Here is a 20,204-nt window from a genome sequence, read left to right as displayed (position 1 = left end):
TTGCATGTGCACCTGCACATACACATACATACACATGAATATGTACACATGCATACACTACACACACATATTCACATATATACACAAAAAGAAAGAAAGAAGGAAAGAAAGAAAGAAAGAAAGAAAGAAAGAAAGAAAGAAAGAAAGAAAGAAAGAAAGAAAGAAAGAAAGAAAGAAAGAGAGAGAGAGAGAGAGAGGGAGGGAGGGAGGGAGGAAGGAAGAAAGGAAGGAAGGAAGACAGACAGACAGAAAAACAAAGAAAGAAGGAAGGAAGGAAGGAAGGAAGGAAGGAAGGAAGGAAGGAAGGAAATACTCAAAATATCCAGATTGAGATTTCTTTGGATAAATAATTGGGGCTGCTCGTCATTGGGCCAAGCACTGGATACAGACAAGAAGCTACACTGGATGCTTAGTGTAGGTGTCAACCCTGACTCTAGAGAGAAGCACCAGCTTAGATCCTGACTGGGTAAATGGAGACAGGGAGCCACACTCATCCCTCTGTGGTGGCTGTCACATGACCACTGCTTCAAGCTCCTGCTGCCTGGATTTCCCACCATGATGAGGTACCTTGATGTGGGAGCTGGAATAAGACACTCTCTCCCTTAAGTTGCTTCAGTCAGAACATTTTAATCCCATCAGGAAAAGAAACCAGGATAAAATTCTGCACATGTAAGCCTACGTGATTTATGATTAAAGCGGCACAGTAGAAAAGATAAAGAAAGGGCTTTGATTTATGGCTCTTGATCAATAAGACTTCCAAAACAGCAGAGAGAAACTCACACCTACTCAGGAAACCTGCAGAAGCCAGCTCTAGAAAGACCAGGATCACAGTGCGGAAGGGTGCTTGAAGAGACAACAGCAAAGAGGGCCTCTCTGCTGTGGAATTAGCAATGGTTCCCTTGTAAACACCGATTAAAGCACACCCTGGTTAAAACTCCGAGGTCAGAAAATTAAAAATGCATCTCCATATCACCAAAGAATAAATCAATCAAGTCTCTGGCAGGTAGGTGAGGAGGGTCAAGGGAGCAGAAATCAGGCTGGGTGGAGATACACCAGTTCATGTGGGGTTCTGAGCCGGAGAGTCAACACTGAAGATGAACAAGGTGCAATGCTGTGACATGTTTGACTCTTACGTTCTGGAGGACTTGTACTCGCACAGCAAACATTTGCTGACTGAGCTATCTCCTCAGCCGGCCCTTTCAATTGTTTAGTTAGTGAAGAAGAAGTAGGCATCTGAGAACCCACCACGTAGAGAGACATTGTCAGATGAAACTTCTTGGAGGATGCTCGCTTCGAGCAGTGTCTTGGAGGAAGCTGATGTGTTTCAAGCGGATTGCTAGGCCTTTACAGCACCTCAGAACAGGAGAAAATAGGCAATGACATCGAGCACCAGAGTTGCGCCGAGATGTGTAACTGACCTAGGCAGACACACGGAAGTCCAGTGTTCCTGGCCTTCTCATTTCTCCTGGAGCTTGCACTTGCTCTGTTGCTTGGAAACAGAGACTGGACTGAGTGACTGAGTGACTGATGGCTTCCCGAGGACAGTGATGGGAGCGAGGCTCTCCATGCGCTGCTCTCAGCCTGACAGCTCGGCAGCTTCCATCCTCACCATCTGGTCAAGTAAAGAAAGCCTGATCTAGAGCAGACTTTCTGCTGCCTCTAAGGTTGGAGGAATGGAGAAGAAAGGAGGGGAGACAAGGTGGGGAAGGGAGAGGGGAAAGTTAAAAGAGGAGGGGGGGCAAGGAAGGGGAGAGGAGAGGGGGAAGGGGTGGTGGGGAGGGAAGGTGGGAGGAGAGGGAAAGGGAGGGAAGGGAAGGAGAGAAGGGGGAGGGAAGGGGGAGAGGAGGGGGAAGGAGGAGATGGAAGTAGAGGAGAGAAGTCTCAATTAGTAAACTTTGCCATAAGAGCATGAACAACTGACTTCCATCCCCAGCACCTGTAAGTGACATGCCCTTGTAATCCCCCGCGCTCAGTCAGCAAATGGGAAGCTCACCGGGTTCAGTGAGCAGCCAGCCCAGCCTAACTGGCAAGCCCCTGGTCCCAGTTTGAAACTCTGTTCTTAAAAATAAATGGAGGGCTCCTCAGGAATGACACCTGAAGTTGACTTCTGGCCTCCAGACAAAATCGTACACACACACATCCTCATAAACACAAAAGTAAAAATAAAGGCCCTCCAGTCAGCGGTTGGTGACAGAGGGAGTAGTTGGTTCTCTGACCCCATGTTCTCCCATGATGAGGGGATGAGGAGAGGGACAGAGCAGGGCAGTAGAGCTACTTCAAATTTTTTCAGAAGGCTTAGGACTTCAGAATCCTACAGTCCGTCTGTGATAAGGAATCATCCTCTGGTGCACTGCTCCACAGGGAAACTACACTTCCACTTGCTGGGAATGATCAGGGATTCCCATGTAACCTGGTCAATGGACCAGAGGCAGTAGTGCCTTCCTCAATCCCAGCCCTGCATGAGTCTCACACCTGTCACTTCGCCCCCTTCGTGATTCACATGGCCCGGTGGCTTTGTGTCTAAGCTCCTAGTTGGAAGAACGCCAGACTGCTCAGAAAACCTCCACTCTGGATTTCACAACAGTGAGGACAAATCTTCTACCAAAGATTCTAGTAGTCATGTGTGATACACTATGGAGTATCGTGCAATTAGGCGGTTAGCCCTGTCTTGACTGATGTGGAATGTTCTAACGTGAGGATTATGTATAGGATCCTTGGGTGATCTGATGGATAGCTGTGGTGTGGAATCCCAGTCCATTAGGACCAGTTAGCACTGGACTACATAGAAGAACAAATGCCCACACCCTCCATTGGACCTGCCATGGGTAGTAATCAAGGGAGTGACATTCCCGATTCATCAGCCAAGGGAGACAAGTATCAGGTATTTCCTACATTGGCCACTTTTCTCAGCCTGTGGCACAACGCCTGCAAAAGCAAGAAGGAAGAAAGGTTTGCTCTGGCTCACAGTTTGAAGGTCCAATCCATCATGGCGAGGGAGACATGACGGCAGGCGTGGGAGCTGATCGCATCGTAGTCAGGCAGCAGAGAGAGATCAATACTAAACTTTCTTTTTTATTCATTCTAGAACCCCCAGGCCAAAGAATGGTGCCACCCAAATTCATGGTAGGTCTCCCCTGCTCAGTGACAACAGGCTAGGAACTCCATTATGGCCATCCCAAGATGCGTATGTCCTAGGTGATCAGATGCTTTTAAATCCACAGTAGTAAACATCACAACCACCATGTAATCCAGCAGCCATAGAAATAATTAGAGAGTTTATCGGAAGCCAGTAAAGAATCGATAGCCAAGCAGTGCTTAAACCAGGTTGTAGAAAACAGATAGAAACGAGGGCACAGCAGAGTGAGGGTGTGGGTGTTTGTATTCAAGTACAAAACCTGGAGCTCAGTACGGCTGTGGTGGAGCTAGGGGAATACTAGATATCAGTATAGATGTGCTTCCAGCTCAGGCCAAAGACTGCAAACCCTCTGCCACCTGCCAGGGAGCTGGGCAGAGAGGGCTAGGATCCAGCAGGCTCGTTTTGAGTATGTCAGACACAGACAGCTGGAATGGTCCATGAGTGAAGAGTACTGAAAAAGCCCCAGTTAGGCGGGAGCTACAAAAACAAAGAAGAGGAAGCTAAAACAAAATCACAAGAAGTCCAGAGCCTTAAAGCCTTTGGCATCAGTATCAGCATCAGCACTAGCATCAGCATCAGCATCAGCATCAGCATCAGCACTAGCATCAGCATCAGCATCAGCATCAGCATCAGCATCAGCATCAGCCCGTACTGGAAAGAGAATGTAGGACTACCAGTATACATACCTAAAGACAGCACAAGCTATGTGCCCATGGTCCCTCATGGAGGCCAGAGGAGGATGGTGAGTGTCCTGCGCTCCACCTTATGCCCTTAAGATGGCATCTCTCACCTGCACCAGGAGCTAGGCTAGGCTCACAAGCCTCAGCCAGTTCCCTGCCTCGCCTGCCCCAGACAGTCCTGGAGTTATGGGCCCTTTTACCAGGCTTCTTACATGGATGCTGGGAATTTGAACTCGGACCCTCAAACATCTACAGCAAGTGCTCTTACTTATCGAACTATTCCCCTGCCTGCATTTCCTTATTTCTTTTGCAGGCCTATTTGGCCTCGCAACGCTGTTGAGAGATCAATCAGGACGACACAGCTCTGCACCGAGGCCCTCAGTAATGAGCTACTTCATGCCAGAAAAATACCATCTGAGTGTTCATTGATTCTGCTTGCCCTGCGCCTGCGTGGGCCCCAGCGTCTCAGCAGAGGAGCTAATGGCTGCTTAAAGGTGAGCTGACCCCACATGCTCTTGAAGCCCCAGCAGGGACTCCATGGCGATGAAAATGAATACACACTGTGTCTTGGATGCAGGTGGCTGCTTTTTCTGTTCTTCAGCGTTTCAGAGACTGGCAGCCGCGCGTGTACCTGCTCAGCTATGGCCAGCTTGCGCGCACTTGCCAGCCTGTGACAGGGCCGCGCGCGCAGCGGGCGAGCATTTGAACTGTAAACAGCCATTTGACAGATGACAAGATTTTCTAGGCCTGAGTCAAAAAGGAAACAGTGGGACAGAGACCTCCAGAGGAGAGATCCTTCAAGCAGCAAGCTGACAAAATTGGGCCTAGAAATGACAGGAAGCCGGAGGACACCTACTCAGAAGACTTGTGCACAGGGAGGGCGGGTTCTGTTTATGACAACTGGGAATTGTGCATACGCTGAATTTGCTCAACAATTTAGCCATCCTGCCTGGAGCCTCCGATAGGCCCACCGCTCCTGCCCACCTCTTGGAAATTGATTTGGAAGACAGTCGGCTGTTTGATTCTTTCTCTTGGCGCTGTTGCTGTCTGTTTCAGCACAAAGAGGAACTAAAACCCGAACTGAGCAAATCTATCCCCATCAGCAAAGAACTTCAGTTTCTTAAAATAACGCCATGTTCTTTTCTTCTTTTTCTTCATTTCCCCCCTGAATCGATCGATGATGCTTCCGTAAGGGGGAAATGGGAGATTTAATGGCGCAACTCTGGATATGATCACCAGAGCCCCCCTCCCACTCCCAAAGGTTTTATTGCAGGTCTGAAGCCAGAGAATTCCTCTGCTACCTCTTGCCTTCTCTCCCAGCTCTTTCTGAGTTTTAATAATTATTCATTAATTGTACTCTGTGATAAGATCAACTCTGTTTTTGAAATATTTTCCCTCTGGCCTCCTTACTATTAAGGTCCCCGATTTGCCTGCCAACAGCATAAAATTAAAAATCAAAGTTTTACCTCAGAAAGGTTTTAATACGTGCCACACTGGAGGAGAGTTTTTCTCCCAGCTTACAGACATTTTGTAAGGCTAGCAGCTGAGCAGGGGATGGGGGCCGCCACTGCATGTTGGTCCTATTCTTTTGAAGCAAGTCTACAGGACCCACGAGGGCGACATTTCTCACAGCCGTTATCCTTTGGATAAAGGGCTTGGTCCCACAGCCAGATAAAACTTGCCTCCTGCTTATGTCAGGCCTCCAGGAGTGCTTTAGCCTGCAGATGGGGACCTCCCTGGGGGTTCCCTAAATTATACGGAGGCTCCCTAAGAAAATAGGCAATCCCACTCAGATTGGCACTTGAGGCCCTTAGACATAAAACCCCAGCCTCAGTTTCCTGCTAAGGTCAGAGCTGCCCCATGCTTCCCTGCCTAACTTTGGGCTTTATAGTCATAACTGAGGACCAGGAGACAGACTTTATGTTCAGCTCCACATGCTTCCCACGGGGTGGAAAGAATGAGTCAATGAATCAATGAGGGGATAATACAGAAACTTAGCCAAGGACAAGAAAAGGACAAGCTTGAGTCTAAGAAAAAATAGACAAAAACAACTAGCATCTTGCAAATTTTGCAATTACTGTCACCGGCTGAAAAAATACAGCCGAGAGCAAGCTAATACTCAAGATATAAAACGATACCAAAATGATCTTCTCACGGGCTGTTCCCTGCATCCTCACCATGGATGCATTCCAATCCACACCATCTCCAGATTTATAATTGGATTCTCGTAGTAGAGGAGACCCGAGAGGTGGCTCATTGGGTAAAGGGCGCTTGCAGCCAAATTTAAGGATCTGAGTTCAATCCCTGAAATATACACAGTAGAAAGAGAGAGCCAACTCTCCAAAGTTGTCCTCTGACCTCCATATGTACATTGTGATATATGTGTATGTATGTGCATGCACAAATAGGTGAATACTCTTAACAATGTAAAAAGAGAGTTGGTGGGCCAGACACTAGTGCAACCAGGAGGTCCTCTTCCGTGCTCCCCAGTAAGGGAGTAACCACCATCCTCTACCCCTGCAGACCACCCTGTGTTCACCATCACCCCACTGGCCACAGAGATTCCATGAAGAAAGCTTAGGCTTGCAGACCTGATGAAGCATGGAGCCCGGGGAGATGGCTCTGCGGGTAAAGGCACGTGTCCAGCAAGTCTGGCCGCTGATTCCCAGGGGGTCTCCTGTGACCTCCACACAGGCACAGGGCACATCTATCTGTACACACACACACACACACAGAGAGAATAAATCAATCAAATAGCTAAGCATGATCACTCTGGGTTGACAGAGCATCCGGCAAGTTCCATCTTCCTGAGAAACAGGCATATAAGGGAACCCGGGCTTCCTGCAACTGTGTTTAGTAACATTAGAGCTACTCAAACTGGTGGTTGTTCCTCTGAATACTTAAAGCCTATATTCTCGCACCTCATTCCAGACACACCCAGTCAGGCCACAGAGCAATGTGACTTCATCTCTGGAGCTGGCCCATAGCCCTGGCCAGGTCCTCTCTGTGACATTTAGCCACACCCACTTTGCCCCCTCTGCACACTCTGCAATTACTCTCATTTCCCAGGCTTCAAATTCAAGTGCAAGTCTCATTTCCTCCAGGAGCCTTCCCGGGAGGCTCAAGTGAGCCCTTTCTTTGATGACGTCATTCACATTTCCTGCCCTGACTTCCTAGGTTTCCATTTACCTTGGCCACACATAAACTGCTTTTCTTTATATAAATTTCAAGTACAACTACTGACAAAGCCCTGATATCAGAGGTTCCTTGTGCCCCTCCCAATGAACAGTTTGGAAGCTGGGCTCAGGTATGGTCTGCCAACTAAGTCTTTGATAACCCTTAACATTCTGTCTTTATTTTAGAATTCTTTCTTTTTGACTCTATGTGCATATATGTAGGGACATGTTCATGTATATATGCCCATCTTCATGTAGCTGTGTGTGGTGTCCAGAGGCCAAAGGCATGTGTTTTTCTCAGTATTTTCTTTGCCTTATGTCTGATACAGACTTCCACTGAAGCTGAAAGTTGCCAATTCAGGTGGTTAGGATGGCCAGGGAACCCCAGGGATCCTCTTACGGCTTCCTCCCCAGGTCTTGTATTACAGGGAAGTCTGCAGTACTTAGCTTTTTTACATGGGATCTGGGAATTGAACCGCAACCTTCACACTTGCATTGCAAGCCTTTTACTGACTGAGCCAACTCCCCAGCCTCTATTTTGGAATTTCTGAGTGCTGAGCACATCTCTATGAAGGTTGTCAAAGCTGAGAAAGGGGAAATTCAAGTGGAACAGGCACTTTGGGACTCCACATATGTAGTCACCTATCCAGTAAAGCTAAATATCGTGATTCTGTAGATGGCCTGGTTGACCCGGGGTGGTGGGGTCTTTTTATTCACAAAGAAGCATCTGCAAAGAGCTGGAATGTTCCAGATGGCTTGTGTCCTCTCATCTTGCACCTTGGTGAGCATGGTTAAAGGCTGGGCTCAACATGGTGGGACACGGCGCTTTTATCTCTGCAGAGTCCCCAAAGCTCTCCCTTTTGCATAGCCTATCCACACGGCCTCTCCAACAGCAAGGCCAGATGTCTGTTTTGATGACTCTAAAAAAATAAATAAAAAATAAGAAAGCACCAAAACTTCTTTTTATTGTTCTTTTTAAAAGATTTATTTATTTTTATATCATGGGTATGAGTGTTTTGTCTGGGTTTATGTGTTCGTATCACGTGTGTCCCCGGTGCCTATGAAAGGCAGAAGAGGGTGTCATATCCCCCTAGAAATGGAGTTACAGATGCCTGTAGACTGGAAATCAAACCAAGGTTCTGTAGAAGAACAATTAATGCTCTTAACCACTGAGCCATTTCTCCAACCCCCACCCCATAACTTCCTAAGTCCACGGACACAGTGTTATTTCTGCTGTGTTCTGTTGGCTAAATACTATCACCAGCCGAGCCCAGATTTTTTTGAAGGAATTAACAACACAACAGCATGAAAACTGAAGTCAGCAGTGGAATATGAAAATATCTGTGATTATGTTACCTTGATACATCACTGAGGAAACCATTAAATTTCAATTAGAAGTTCATAAGAGCATATGAGTTTTAAAATTGCATCCAAGAACTTGTGTGTGTGTGTGTGTGTGTGTGTGTGTATCCATTTGAAGGATAGAGTGCCTTTTGGGTCTTGAGACAGGGTCTTTCAGTGCCTCGTGCTTTGCCAAGTAGACTAAGGCTTGCTGGCCAAGTGAGATCTAGGGATCCACCTGTCTAGTCTTTCCAGGGCTGGATCGACAAACAGAAGCCACTGTGCTCTTTAAAACAAAACAAAACAAAACAAAAACATAGGCTCTTGGAATCTAACACAGGTTCCCAAACATTTTTTGACTGAGCTATCTACCCAGCGCTGCCTCCTAAATTCTGTGCCCCAGGGTCCTGTGGTTCCTAGAGTTGGCTTAAGAACTGAGGCTACTCCCTACAAGGCACGGGGACCTTGGCAGAACCGAACACAACGTGTGCTTAGGTATTTATTACCTAGGCAGCTTAGTCTGGGTCACACACTCAAGTGCTCGCTGAGGCCAGGAAGGATGGAGAAAGAGCAAGGCGATAGAGAAAGCCTGAGCTTGCAGTTTAGTGAAATAGTAAGTGCTCACCCCATCTGGAGAGCTTACAGACTCCCTGCCTATGGCCGATGTCTGTCACCACCACCACCGGGTCTCTCTGCCTTGCCTGTGGCCCTGTTTATAGACATTTCTGGAACAATGAGCAGAAGACTTTCATCTGAAGTCAACAAATGAGGCTCTAGACAATCCAGGCTATGGATCTCCTTGGCTGTGACTCTGCCAATTTCTACTATTATTAGGGCAACGCTAAAGTCAGTCGTTGTGTAGCAAGTCTATTAAAGGCCCACCTCCTTAGAAGATGCCCTAGTTTTATTTCTGTTGTGATAAAATACCCCAACAAAATGCAAATGAAGGGAAAAAATCTATTTGTCTTACAGTTCTGGGTTACACCCCATCGCAGCAGGGTTGCTAAGGAAAGAGCTTCAGGCAGCGCGTGGCACTGCATCCAAGAGCAGAAAGATGGATGGAGGCATGCTTCCTTGCTTTAGCTCAGTTCGATTGCTTTGTGACAGAGGACCCTGCAAGGGAATGGTGCTGCCCACCACACTGAGTCTTCCTATATCAATTAACTTAATCCTAACAATTATAGTTGTTCCAACAATTTGTTATAATAATTTGTTATACCAAATATTCCCCACAGATATGCTCACAAGCCAACCCAATACAGACCATCCCTCCATGAGCCTCTTCCCAGGTGATTTTGTCTTTGTCAAGTTGACAGTTAAAGTTAAGCATCACATAAAAGAAAGAACACTCACAACTAACATAGAAAGCTGACCACTTACAGGGATACTCTACAAATTACGTATGAGGTGTTTTCTCAGATGACCTCTTCTCAAAGAACCATGTTTCATTTTAATAACCCCTCAAGGTCATTCTTCCCAGAAGGCCTTGCTCTCCAGGTGAACCGCCATAGCCCTTGTTCCTACAATCTCACATAATGCTCAACATTTTTCTTCTTCCATTTTCCATGTGTGTGGCATATATATTATATATGTTTTATGTGTGTGTAGTATATACACATGTGTACACAGGCATGTAGAGATGCAACAGTGAGGCCCAAGATCGTCCTTGATTGTTCCTTCATTTTATTCCCTGAGACACAGTTTCTCATTCAGACCCAGAGCTCACTGGATACTACTGGTCATGCTAGCCAGCTCACTTTAGAGATCCTCTGTCTCCACCTTCTGGGATAGGAGTTGCCACCATTCTTACAAGTTTGGGGATGCAAACTCCAGCCTTCAAACTTGCAAGTCAGGCACTAAACAGCTGAGCCATCTTCTCAACCCAACCCCAGAAATTTGCCTCCTTAGTGTGATAAAGCTCCTCCCACCTTCCCCATCAGTATCAAGTGTCCCCTTTGCCCAAACATGGAAGTCTGTGTCTATGACTCCAACCCCTGCTTTGTCCTGCCTCTCACTGCAGTTGATTCATTGGGCAGCGACTGAGAATGAGGGCCGTGTGCAGGGTAACAGCAGCTAGTAAATCTCCTGCTGCGACAAGTTCTTCCCCAGGCACCACACTTGACCCAGGATTTCACGTCTTATATTGGTTAGAGGCTTGCTGAGACTTTGTGTGTTTCCATTTAGCCTTGACGTATGTCTAATGAGGGACTGTATTTGGAATTGGTGTGAAACTCAGTTGTAGAGCATTTGCCTAACTGGTATGAGATCCTGGGTTCAATCCCAACATCCCCCTCCCCACATAGGCACACACATACACACACAGAGAGAGAGAGGGGGGGGGTGAGAGAACATAATATTTTGAAAGTATTTTTTCAACTGAGGATCACTTGATGTTAGTGATGATATACAGACAGTATGATGTTAATATCTATTCGGAACCACTAGAAGGCATACCCCATTTCTCTCTGCTTCCTGAATGAGGTCACAGTGTCACCGGCTGTGATTGCAATGTGCCTTCAGTTTCTGCCTCCACCATGATGACCACGCCCTCAACCTGTGAGCCAACATAGCCCCTTCCTCCTTAAGCTGCTTTTGTCAGAGCACCAAGAACATTAGCCCAGACAGTGAGCTCCATTAACTTCCCTGTGTCCGAAAGGCAGATGTGTGCATTTAATAACACTGTCCTTTCCCTTCAGAGTCTCACCCTTGCTGTGCCGTGTTAGGATCTGACTTTGCAGCAGCTTCTCTGGGCCACAGAAGGCTCTAGCAGAGGAAGCAGCCGTCGCAGACAACATCCTCCTTTCTGGTTCGTTCTTCCTCCAACTCAGGCTTCTAGTCACTCAGAGGAGAGCCTAGCCTCTCCCCGGGAGGAAGTCCACCACAGCTGCCCGGTCTGCCATGGCTTCAGATGGAGAGTCCACTAAGTGAAAGCGACAGCAAAGGCCATGAATATGTTGGTGAGACGACAACTTGGTGTCTCAATTTAGCTCTAATGGAATTCAATTTCACCCAGGGAGCAATCTTCCTTTAGTCTCTGTTACCCTGCCCTGATGTCTCTCTTATTTAAATGTGTAAGGCTGGAACCTTCCTCAGTTCGGCCAGATGAATGTCCCTCAGGATTCCTAATGGGAAGCTGGGGACTTCCGGATTCATTAAATTCCACGGAGAGATGGCGTCTATTCTCACCAGTAAATGCCTGGGAGCATATGTATATTTTAAAGCTATACGGAAGGCTGAAGAGACAAGCTCAGTTGGTAAAGTACTTTCTGGTATGAGAATCTGTATTCAAACCCCAGAACCCACCTAAAAATGCCAGGAATTATGGCACACACTTGTAACTTCAATGCTGGGAAGGTAGTGGCAGGGAGCTTCCCAGGGGTGTCACCTGTTGGCAAGATTACTGGAACAGGGGAGTTATGACAAGGTGGAGAATGTCCTGAAGAACAGTACAAGAGGTTGACCTCTGGTCTTCACACGTGCATCACACATACACATATGCATGCACACACATACATGTACACAGGCACACACACACACATACATACATACATGCATGGACAACCACACATGCACAACCACACAACTGCACAACAGAGCCTGTGGGGTTGGGAGAACACTTGCCTTCCTTCTGTTGCTCTGGACTCATCTACAGAGCAAAGCTAATTCTGGAACTTCCGATGGGAGGTTCATTGGGCTGCCCAGGAGAAGCAGATCAATGAGACAAGGTTACTAGACATTCTCCCTCCTACATCAATGGCTTTACTCATGGCGTTTCTTCTCGCCTGGGGTATCTCCTCACCTCCTCTCCCCTTGTCTCATCCACTCCTTTCCAGTTTCCTGTGTCTGATGACATCTCTGCCCAATGTCATGCCTATCTGATGAAGATCATTCACATACTAACAGCCAGAGGGTGCAGAGCACAAGTTCTGAAGTCAGCGTTCCTGGGATCACTGCCCAGCGCCACCCTTTATTTTTTACCTTGGGGTAAGTTTTTTTAATCACTTATTTATAGTACCTCAATTTCTCCAACAGCACAAAGGAGCCAAACAGCACCTACATCACAGAACTAGCAGGTTCTGCATTGCTCTGACCCAATAGAGACACCTTACAGGAAGAAAGATGTTATTTGGGCAATTCCAGAGGGTTTCAGTCCATTATGGCAGAGACTGCTCAATTCATAGGAGAAGGCTGTTCACACTACAGTGAGACAAGAAACTTAGAACAAAAGGGAACAGTCGCCATCAATGACAGCATGTCCCCAAATAGTCTCTCCCAATGACCTACATCCATCAGATAGCTACCACTTCTCCAGGCTTCCAAAATCCTCCCATATTGTAAGAATAGCTAGGGATCAGATGCCCAAGCTTGGCTCTGTGGGGGGACATTTGCACTTCAAAGCACAGCCTTGCATAGTGTATCATATCATTAATCCCAGTATTCAAGAAACAGATGCAGGCAGATTTCGGTGAGACTGAGGTCTGCATTGTAAGGCCTGTCTCAAAAAAAAAAAAAAAATCAAAGCAAAACAAACGTTATAAAGATGAAATGAAGAACACTCAACCTGCTCGGTAGCCCCCGATATTTGTTGACTGTGTTATTTGATTTCTTGCTTTTTCACAATCAACCCTCAACTCCAGCCACATTGACTGATACCTAATTTCCCCAGCATTGTGCCTTTTCTTCCCTGAGTTCCCTCTATATATATATATATAAAAAAAAAAAACTCTCCTGCAGCTTTTTGCCTGGGGAATATCTATTGATCTATAACGTTTAATTCAAAGGTCTTTACCCCTGGAAAGTTTTTCTGGAGCAGCCCAGATACAATGGCTTGATCCCTTTTCTATACACCTAGAAAGCTTCGTGTTCAGCCTTGTACCTGAAAGGTTCTCACCCTTCTGCTGTACAGTCAATTCTTTCTGATTCTCTCTGCCCTCAGACTGCAGTTCTCTCCAGAGACGAGACATATTCGTCTTTATGTCTGCAACACTGAGTTTGGAACTGTGCACTGAGCTTAATTGGGTGTATGGGCTGTATTCGCTCCCCTGGGCTGCTGGCTCAGTTTCTTGTGATGCCAAGGCCTGAGTTTTTCATGTCTCCATAGCTCAGAACTCAAAAGTCTTTATGTGTATTAATGAGTGCCCTTCATAACCAAATCTTTGATGGGTAGGTCTTAAGAGTTGAAGTGATTCAGACAATGAAATCACTTCTCTATGTTTTTACCTTCTTTTTAAGGAATTCTAGTAAGAGCTGTTTGTGGAATCTGCCACGAGGTACGTGTCATAGGAAGCAAGCATGAAAAATAAGAGCAAGTGTGTTGGCCAAGGGTGGATAGTCCTAAGAGTCAGAGACTAAAGCCATGACCTGATCTTATCATATGGGGTGTGTTATTTTTTGTGTGCACAGATCACTTAGAGAAAAGGGTAAAGCAGACTCACACACCACACAGCAACAAAGTGGAGGTCGTGGTAAGAGGATAGATGCAGTCAACATTTGGCTTGGTTAGGAAAATGTTTCCAAGAACTAGCATGTCCCAGGCTAAGTTTTTAAGTAGCTTTAAGGAAACCACAAAGTCCACACAAATACACATGCTGTGCCTTATGCAATAGTGCATATCTTTCTCTGTGTCTCCCTGTTCTCAGGACTAATACCTTGATATCACCACAGTGTGCTATATAAAACCCACACATAAGGCTGGAGATGTGGCTTCATCAGTAGAGTGCTTAAGAAGACCTCTATTGAGGAAATGTCTCTAGGAGAATGCCTTGTGGGCAAGCCTGTGGAGTATCTTCTTGATTGATAATTTATGAGGGAGGGCCCAGTCCACTATGGTGGGGGGGTGCCACCCTGGGCCAGTGGTCCTGGATGCTATGAGAAAGCAGGTCGTGTAAGTTGTGGTGAGCAAGCCAATAAGCACTGTTCCTCTATGGCGTTGCCTCAGTTCCTGATTTCAGGCTCCTGCCCTGACTTCCTTCTATGAAGGACTATGATATAGAGCTGTAAGCTAAAAATAAGCCTTTCCTCCCCAAGCTGCGTTTTGTCATGGTGTTTTACCACAGCAATAGAAATCTGAAGGCAGCTACAATGTTTGAAGCCCTGGTTCCCATCTTGTATAAACTAAGTGTACTGGTGCATTCCAGCCCTTGGTTGGTGGAAGCAGGAGAATCAGAAGTACAAGGCTACCCTTGCCTAACAATAAGTAGGCCAATGAGGGCTATATGAGAGTCTACCTCAAAAATAAAGGTATGGGGCTGGAGACATGGTTCAGAGGTTAAGGGCTCATGGGTTGGGATGCAAGCACCCACACTGAAGCTCAAGACCATCTCTAACTCCATAGCCAAAGACTCCAAAGCCCTCATCTCGCATCCCTGAACACTGTGCACACATAGTACACAGTCACACATGCAGACAAACCTCTCACACATGTCAAATAAAAATTAAAAAGTCTTTATAAAATATAAATGCATATATACATATAAGATATGTATGTATGTATGCATGCATGTATGTATGTATGTATGTATGTGTGCATGCATGCATGTAAATCTTGGCCTAAATACAATCTCTCTGTTTAAAAACACACTAAGAAGTGAGAAATCTGGAAAGGTTTGCAGAGGGGTTGGAAAGATGAATTAGTGGATCAGTAGCATGGCACTTACTGTCCAACCTGAGTCTAGATCCCCACATCCATAGAAATCCCAGGTAGGCAAGGCAGAAATCTATAGGGCACAGATCCTGATTTTTGCATATCTTTTGCATCTCAATGACAAAGTACCAAAATAAAAGTGACACCAAGGCTTTCCCTACACCTGATCTCTACCCTTCTTCTCTTCCCCATCCCCTTTCCCACTCAGTTCTCTTCTTTCACCTCCAATGAGTATTTTATTTCCCTTATGAGTGAGATTTAAGCATCCTCCCTTAGGCCCGCCTTGTTATTTATCCTCTTTGGATCTGTGGTTTGTAGCATGGGAATTCTGTACTTTATGGCTAATATCTACTTATAAGTAAATAAATACCATGCATGTCCTTTCAGGTCTGGGTTATCTTACTTAGGTGAATATTTTCTAGTTCCATCCATTTGCCTTAAAATTTCATGATGAACCACATTTTCTTTATCCATTCTTTAACTGATGGACAGACGTCTGGCTTGTTTCAAATTTCTGGATACTGTGAATAAAGCTGTTATGAACATAGAGCCTTTGAGGTATGGTGGAGCATCTTTTGGGTATATGTCAAGAAGTGATATAACTGGGTATTGAGGTAGAACTATTCCTAGTTTTCTGAGAAACCACCAAATAGTCTGGGTGAATAGCAATGGGTAGGGGTGGGGATCTCTAGGACGTGCTGGATACCTGCTATGGGGGATGCTCCAGGGAGTCTATAAGGGTGACTCTAGCTGAGACCAATAGCAGTGGAGGATATGGAGTCTGAAGAGGCCCCTCCTATAGCCAGCTGAGACTCCCAGTAGTGGGAAAAAGACACCAAACCACCCATAAAACCCTCAACCCAAAATTTGTCCTGCCTACAAGTACAGGGACAAAGATGGAGTAGATAACTAGCCTACTTGAGCAATCCCATGGGCAAGAACCCATCACTGATATTATTAGTAATGATATTCTGTTATGCTTACAGACGGGAGTCTAGCATAACTGTCCTCTGAGAGGCTCCACCCAGCAGCTGATCCACACAGATACAGAGACCCACAGCTGAACAAACATTAGACAGAGATCAAGAAGTCTAGTGGAAGAGGCACCCACAGGAGAAAGAGACTCCACAGGAAAGACCAACACAGTCAACTAACCTGGACCCTTGGGCACTCCAAGAGACTCAAACACCAACCAAAGAGCATACAAAGGCTGGACCTAGGACCCCTGCACATATGTAGCAGATGTGCAGCTTGGTTTTCATGAAGGTCCTGAACAACTGGAGCAATGGGGTGGGACTTACTCTGACTGTCACCTGCCTGTGTATCTTGTTCCTCTAACTGGGCTTTGTCTGGCCTCTGTGGGTGCCAGGGTACTTTGGTACATAGTGGGACTTCCCTCTTCTCAGGGGTGAAGAGGAGGAGGGAATGGTGGAGGGGACATGTGAGGAAGGGACTTGGAGGAGAGGAGGGCACTGCAATTGGGATATAAAGTAAATAAATTAACTAATGGGGAAAAAAGAACACGAAGGAACACTGGAAATAGCCCCCTCCTTTCTTTCCCAGGGCCATACACGAAGATCTCTGAGCTTGGTTTGCGACAGGATTAGTAACTTTTCTTGCTGTTGCCCAAGACCCAATGATAACAGCTTAAGGGAGGAAGGGAATCTTTCTGCTCAAGCTGAGGATGCAGTCCATCACGAAGGTAATGCATGGCATTGGCAGTGTGTGGCAGCTGCTCACACAGTATCCACAGTCGGGAAGCAGAGAGAGATGAACGCTGGCTCTAAGCTTGCTTTCTCTCATTCAGTTCAGGATCCCATCATACAACGATGCCACCTGTTCTTAGGACAGTTGTCCCGCTTTAATAACCCAGGCTACAGACTTCTTCCGAGCTTTGACATCTAGATGATACTAGATCTTGTCAGGTTGACAATCAACGTACACTGCCAATGTGTTCTATTGCTGTGATATAATACCCCGATGAAAATGAACCGGGGTAGAGAGGAGGAGTTTACTTGGCTTACAATTCGATGTTATACTCTACAATCATGGGGCCATCACTGTAGCCTGAGTGCACACCCACGTCATGCTTGCTTACTTTCGTCTAGCTTTGCCCAGTTGCCTGTAGCTCAAAACCGCTTGCCTAGAGGACATTGCCCACAGTGAGCATGCCCTTCTTCTACGTCAATTAACAATGCAAAAATTTCTCCAGAGACAGCCTACATGTCCACCGGATCTAGATAATTCCTCCGTTGAAACCTTCCCTACATGACTCTAAGTCCTGTTATGGTGATGTTTAACTAACCAGTACACACAGTCACATTGGGGCAACCATCCAAGCATCCCAGAAATGGGGCATCCACTCCATATGAACAAGCTTTCTCCCTAGCCTTAGCATCCACCTTCAGCCAGTGCCATTAGCTTCAGATGTGCTGGCAAATGACACTCGGTAGACCGTCCTTAGTTGCAAAACAACACATCAAAACAAACATCTCACCATTTCCTCTGACTGTGGATCAGCAAAATTATATCTTGACATATGAAGCAAAAACAGATCTTTTCAAAAGTTTTATCTCTAAGACTAAGCTAAAACCTCCCTTGGAAGCCTATTAAAATTATGATGACGCTCTCAAGTCAGGTATATCCACCCTGCAGGAGTGTCTTTCTCTACTTCTGGTACAGGTTAGGTTTATAAAAGCCCTTGGTTGGATAAAAAGCTGATATGTCTCCCACATAAACTGTTTTCAGCAGTCACAACATGATCTAGACACAACTCCTCAGTCTTCTTGCCCCTTTATTGCCTGACCTTGGTGACTTTTCATTTAGGGCCGGCCACACATGGTTATGTTTCTGTCTGTGACATTTTGACCAAGTCTAATCTGTATCACTCATGTTCTCAGTTCTTAAGTAAAGGGGACTTTTCTCGGTTGAAGAATTGAAGAGTTAGAACAGCTCTGACATAAGTCATATTGAAATGTGCTTGTCATATAAGCATGAAGACCTGACATTGATCCCTAGAAGAATTCAGAAGAAGTTGTATGAAACGGTGTGTGCCTGTAATAGCACTAGCAGGGGCAGACACAGTTGGATTTGCTGGCCAGTTAGTCTAAGCAATGAGTGAATTCCAAGTTCAATGAGAGTCCCTGTCTCAAAAGCAAGATGGAGATAGGGACAGTAGAGATGCTCAGAAGTTTAGAGCTACTGCTGTCCTTCCAGAGGAACTGAGTTCATTTCCCAATGTCCACAAGGAACAGCTACCTGAAATGCCAATGCCAGAAGACCCTCTTCTGGCCTCATTGGGCACAAGGCAGGGATATGGTCTACAGGCACACATGAAGGCAAAACACCCATAAATGTAAAATAATAAAATAAAAAGTAAGCTGAGAAACAACCAAGGAAGACAGCTGACATTGAGCTCTGTCCCCCAAAAGACAAAAGTAACCTTCCATAAATGTGTACACATATGCATAGACACACACAGATACACATGCACAGATACACATAGACACACAGAGATACACACAGATATATACACGCACAAACACACACACATACAAACACACAAACACACACACACACACACACACACACCAAAGGTGGGGGAAATCCTCTGCATCATTCTAGAATCCAGGCAGAATTGAGTGCCTGTTTAGATTAAACTCAGCCAAGACTGGTCAAATGAATGTCTGCAAATAAATGTCTTTAATAATTGAAGCATTAAGCCAATCTGTATGCATACCCGTGCCTCGATACCAATTAAAGATAAGGTCAGAAAATTCTACTAGGAGAACGAATTCTCAGCCTCGGAGAAGAAGCCACCTTGGGACTGTCCTGCCTTTGAGCAGGAGGCTAGGGGCAGGCAGCAGGCAGGCTGTCAACCCTCAGGGAGGAGCCCCTTTCTGTTACCCTGACCTCCGGGTCAGTCTTGGACCTGGCAGTTATAAATGGACTGAGAGCTTAATTTGGCTGTACTGACTCAGCCAACCCAGCACAGAAGGCCAGAGTCACGGACACCAAAGCCATCCTGGGTGCCCGGCTCAGCCCAGGCGCCATGTTTCAGGAGTGGTTTTAGAAGCTCTTTGATGAACCCCAGGAGGCAGGTATCCTAGTTTTGCTGGAATTTCAATCTAAGGATATTTCTGCATTATAAATCAAAGATTCCTATAACCCTGGTCTGACACAGAATCTTACATGTACTCTTCATGCTACATGTAAGACTGGTACATGTGTCATGCTTTATAGAATTGGGCTCCCTAACAGAACTCTTCAAGACATTTATAAATAGCTTTTGTATAGTAGGATTGAAATGACGAAGTCAAGACAGTGGGGAAGATGAATAGGAGGGCTTGCAGTTGGGGTATGAAACAGCCAAGCCATCAATTATGAGAAAGACTCTGGTAAAATCAGCAAACCCAGGCTCTAGCAGGCTCTAACAAGTTCTAGCAGGCTCTAACAGGCTCTAGCAGGGTCTAGCAGGCTCTAACAGGCTCTAACTGGCTCCCATGGAACCCTTGCTGAGGAACACACTAAAGCTATGATGGCCTTTTCCCCTTAGCAAATATCTCAATTTTATGGGTAGTATTAACACAAGAATATGACTTTCAGCTCAAAGGGAATATGACATAGTTTACTCTGAATCTAAATCTGAATGGCCATGGATCAGGAACACAGACTGGGGGTTACTCAGAACTCTGTGTTCTGATGTGGTATCGTTCCATGACATTTTATAGAAACAGGACATAGAAAATCATGTCTGACCACGGGGTTTTATTTTCAGCTTATATATCCAGGTCACGGAGTTTAGTTCCGCTTATACTTCCAGGTCTCAGTCTGCCATTAATGGAAGTGAGAATAGAAATTCAAACCAAGCAGGAACCCAAGGAGGGCAGGAACCACACACTTAGCTAGATTTCTTTTATAGCCCAGGACAGCCTGCCCAGAAAATGGTACCACCCACAATGGGTTGATCCCTTCCTGTATCAGTTAATAAGCAAGAGAATCCCTTGTAGACATGTGAGCAAACAAACCTGAAAAAGGAAATTACTTCACCGAGATTCTTGTCTCCCCCTATCAATTGATTGTAGGCTGTGTCAAGTTGACAGTTAATGTAGCTAGGACACAGGCTTTAGGAAATGGAGAGGTAGACAACAAAGGGGGAAAAAGCAATGGGTTATTTGTATCTGGATATTTTCCCCCAGGGACTCCTGTATTAAATCCTTTGTCTCTAG

At 45.8% G+C, this 20,204-nt stretch overlaps 1 protein-coding gene and 1 long non-coding RNA gene across 2 annotated transcripts in view; one reads left to right on the top strand and one right to left on the bottom strand.

The window, feature by feature from the left end:
• Nucleotides 1-20,204, bottom strand: part of Gpr39 (G protein-coupled receptor 39) — a 209,446-nt gene that overhangs the window by 34,214 nt on the left and 155,028 nt on the right. The gene's annotated exons all lie outside the window — the stretch shown is intronic.
• Nucleotides 11,159-18,601, top strand: LOC127697186 (uncharacterized). The gene is made up of 3 exons (XR_007980416.1): nucleotides 11,159-11,290; nucleotides 12,167-12,317; nucleotides 15,963-18,601. It is a non-coding gene; the product is annotated as an uncharacterized LOC127697186 (long non-coding RNA).

Source organism: Apodemus sylvaticus, chromosome 12, assembly GCF_947179515.1.
Source record: "Apodemus sylvaticus chromosome 12, mApoSyl1.1, whole genome shotgun sequence".
Taxonomy (NCBI): domain Eukaryota; kingdom Metazoa; phylum Chordata; class Mammalia; order Rodentia; family Muridae; genus Apodemus; species Apodemus sylvaticus.
Note: the sequence above shows the minus strand (reverse complement) of the source record. Positions and strands in the feature narration are given on the sequence as shown.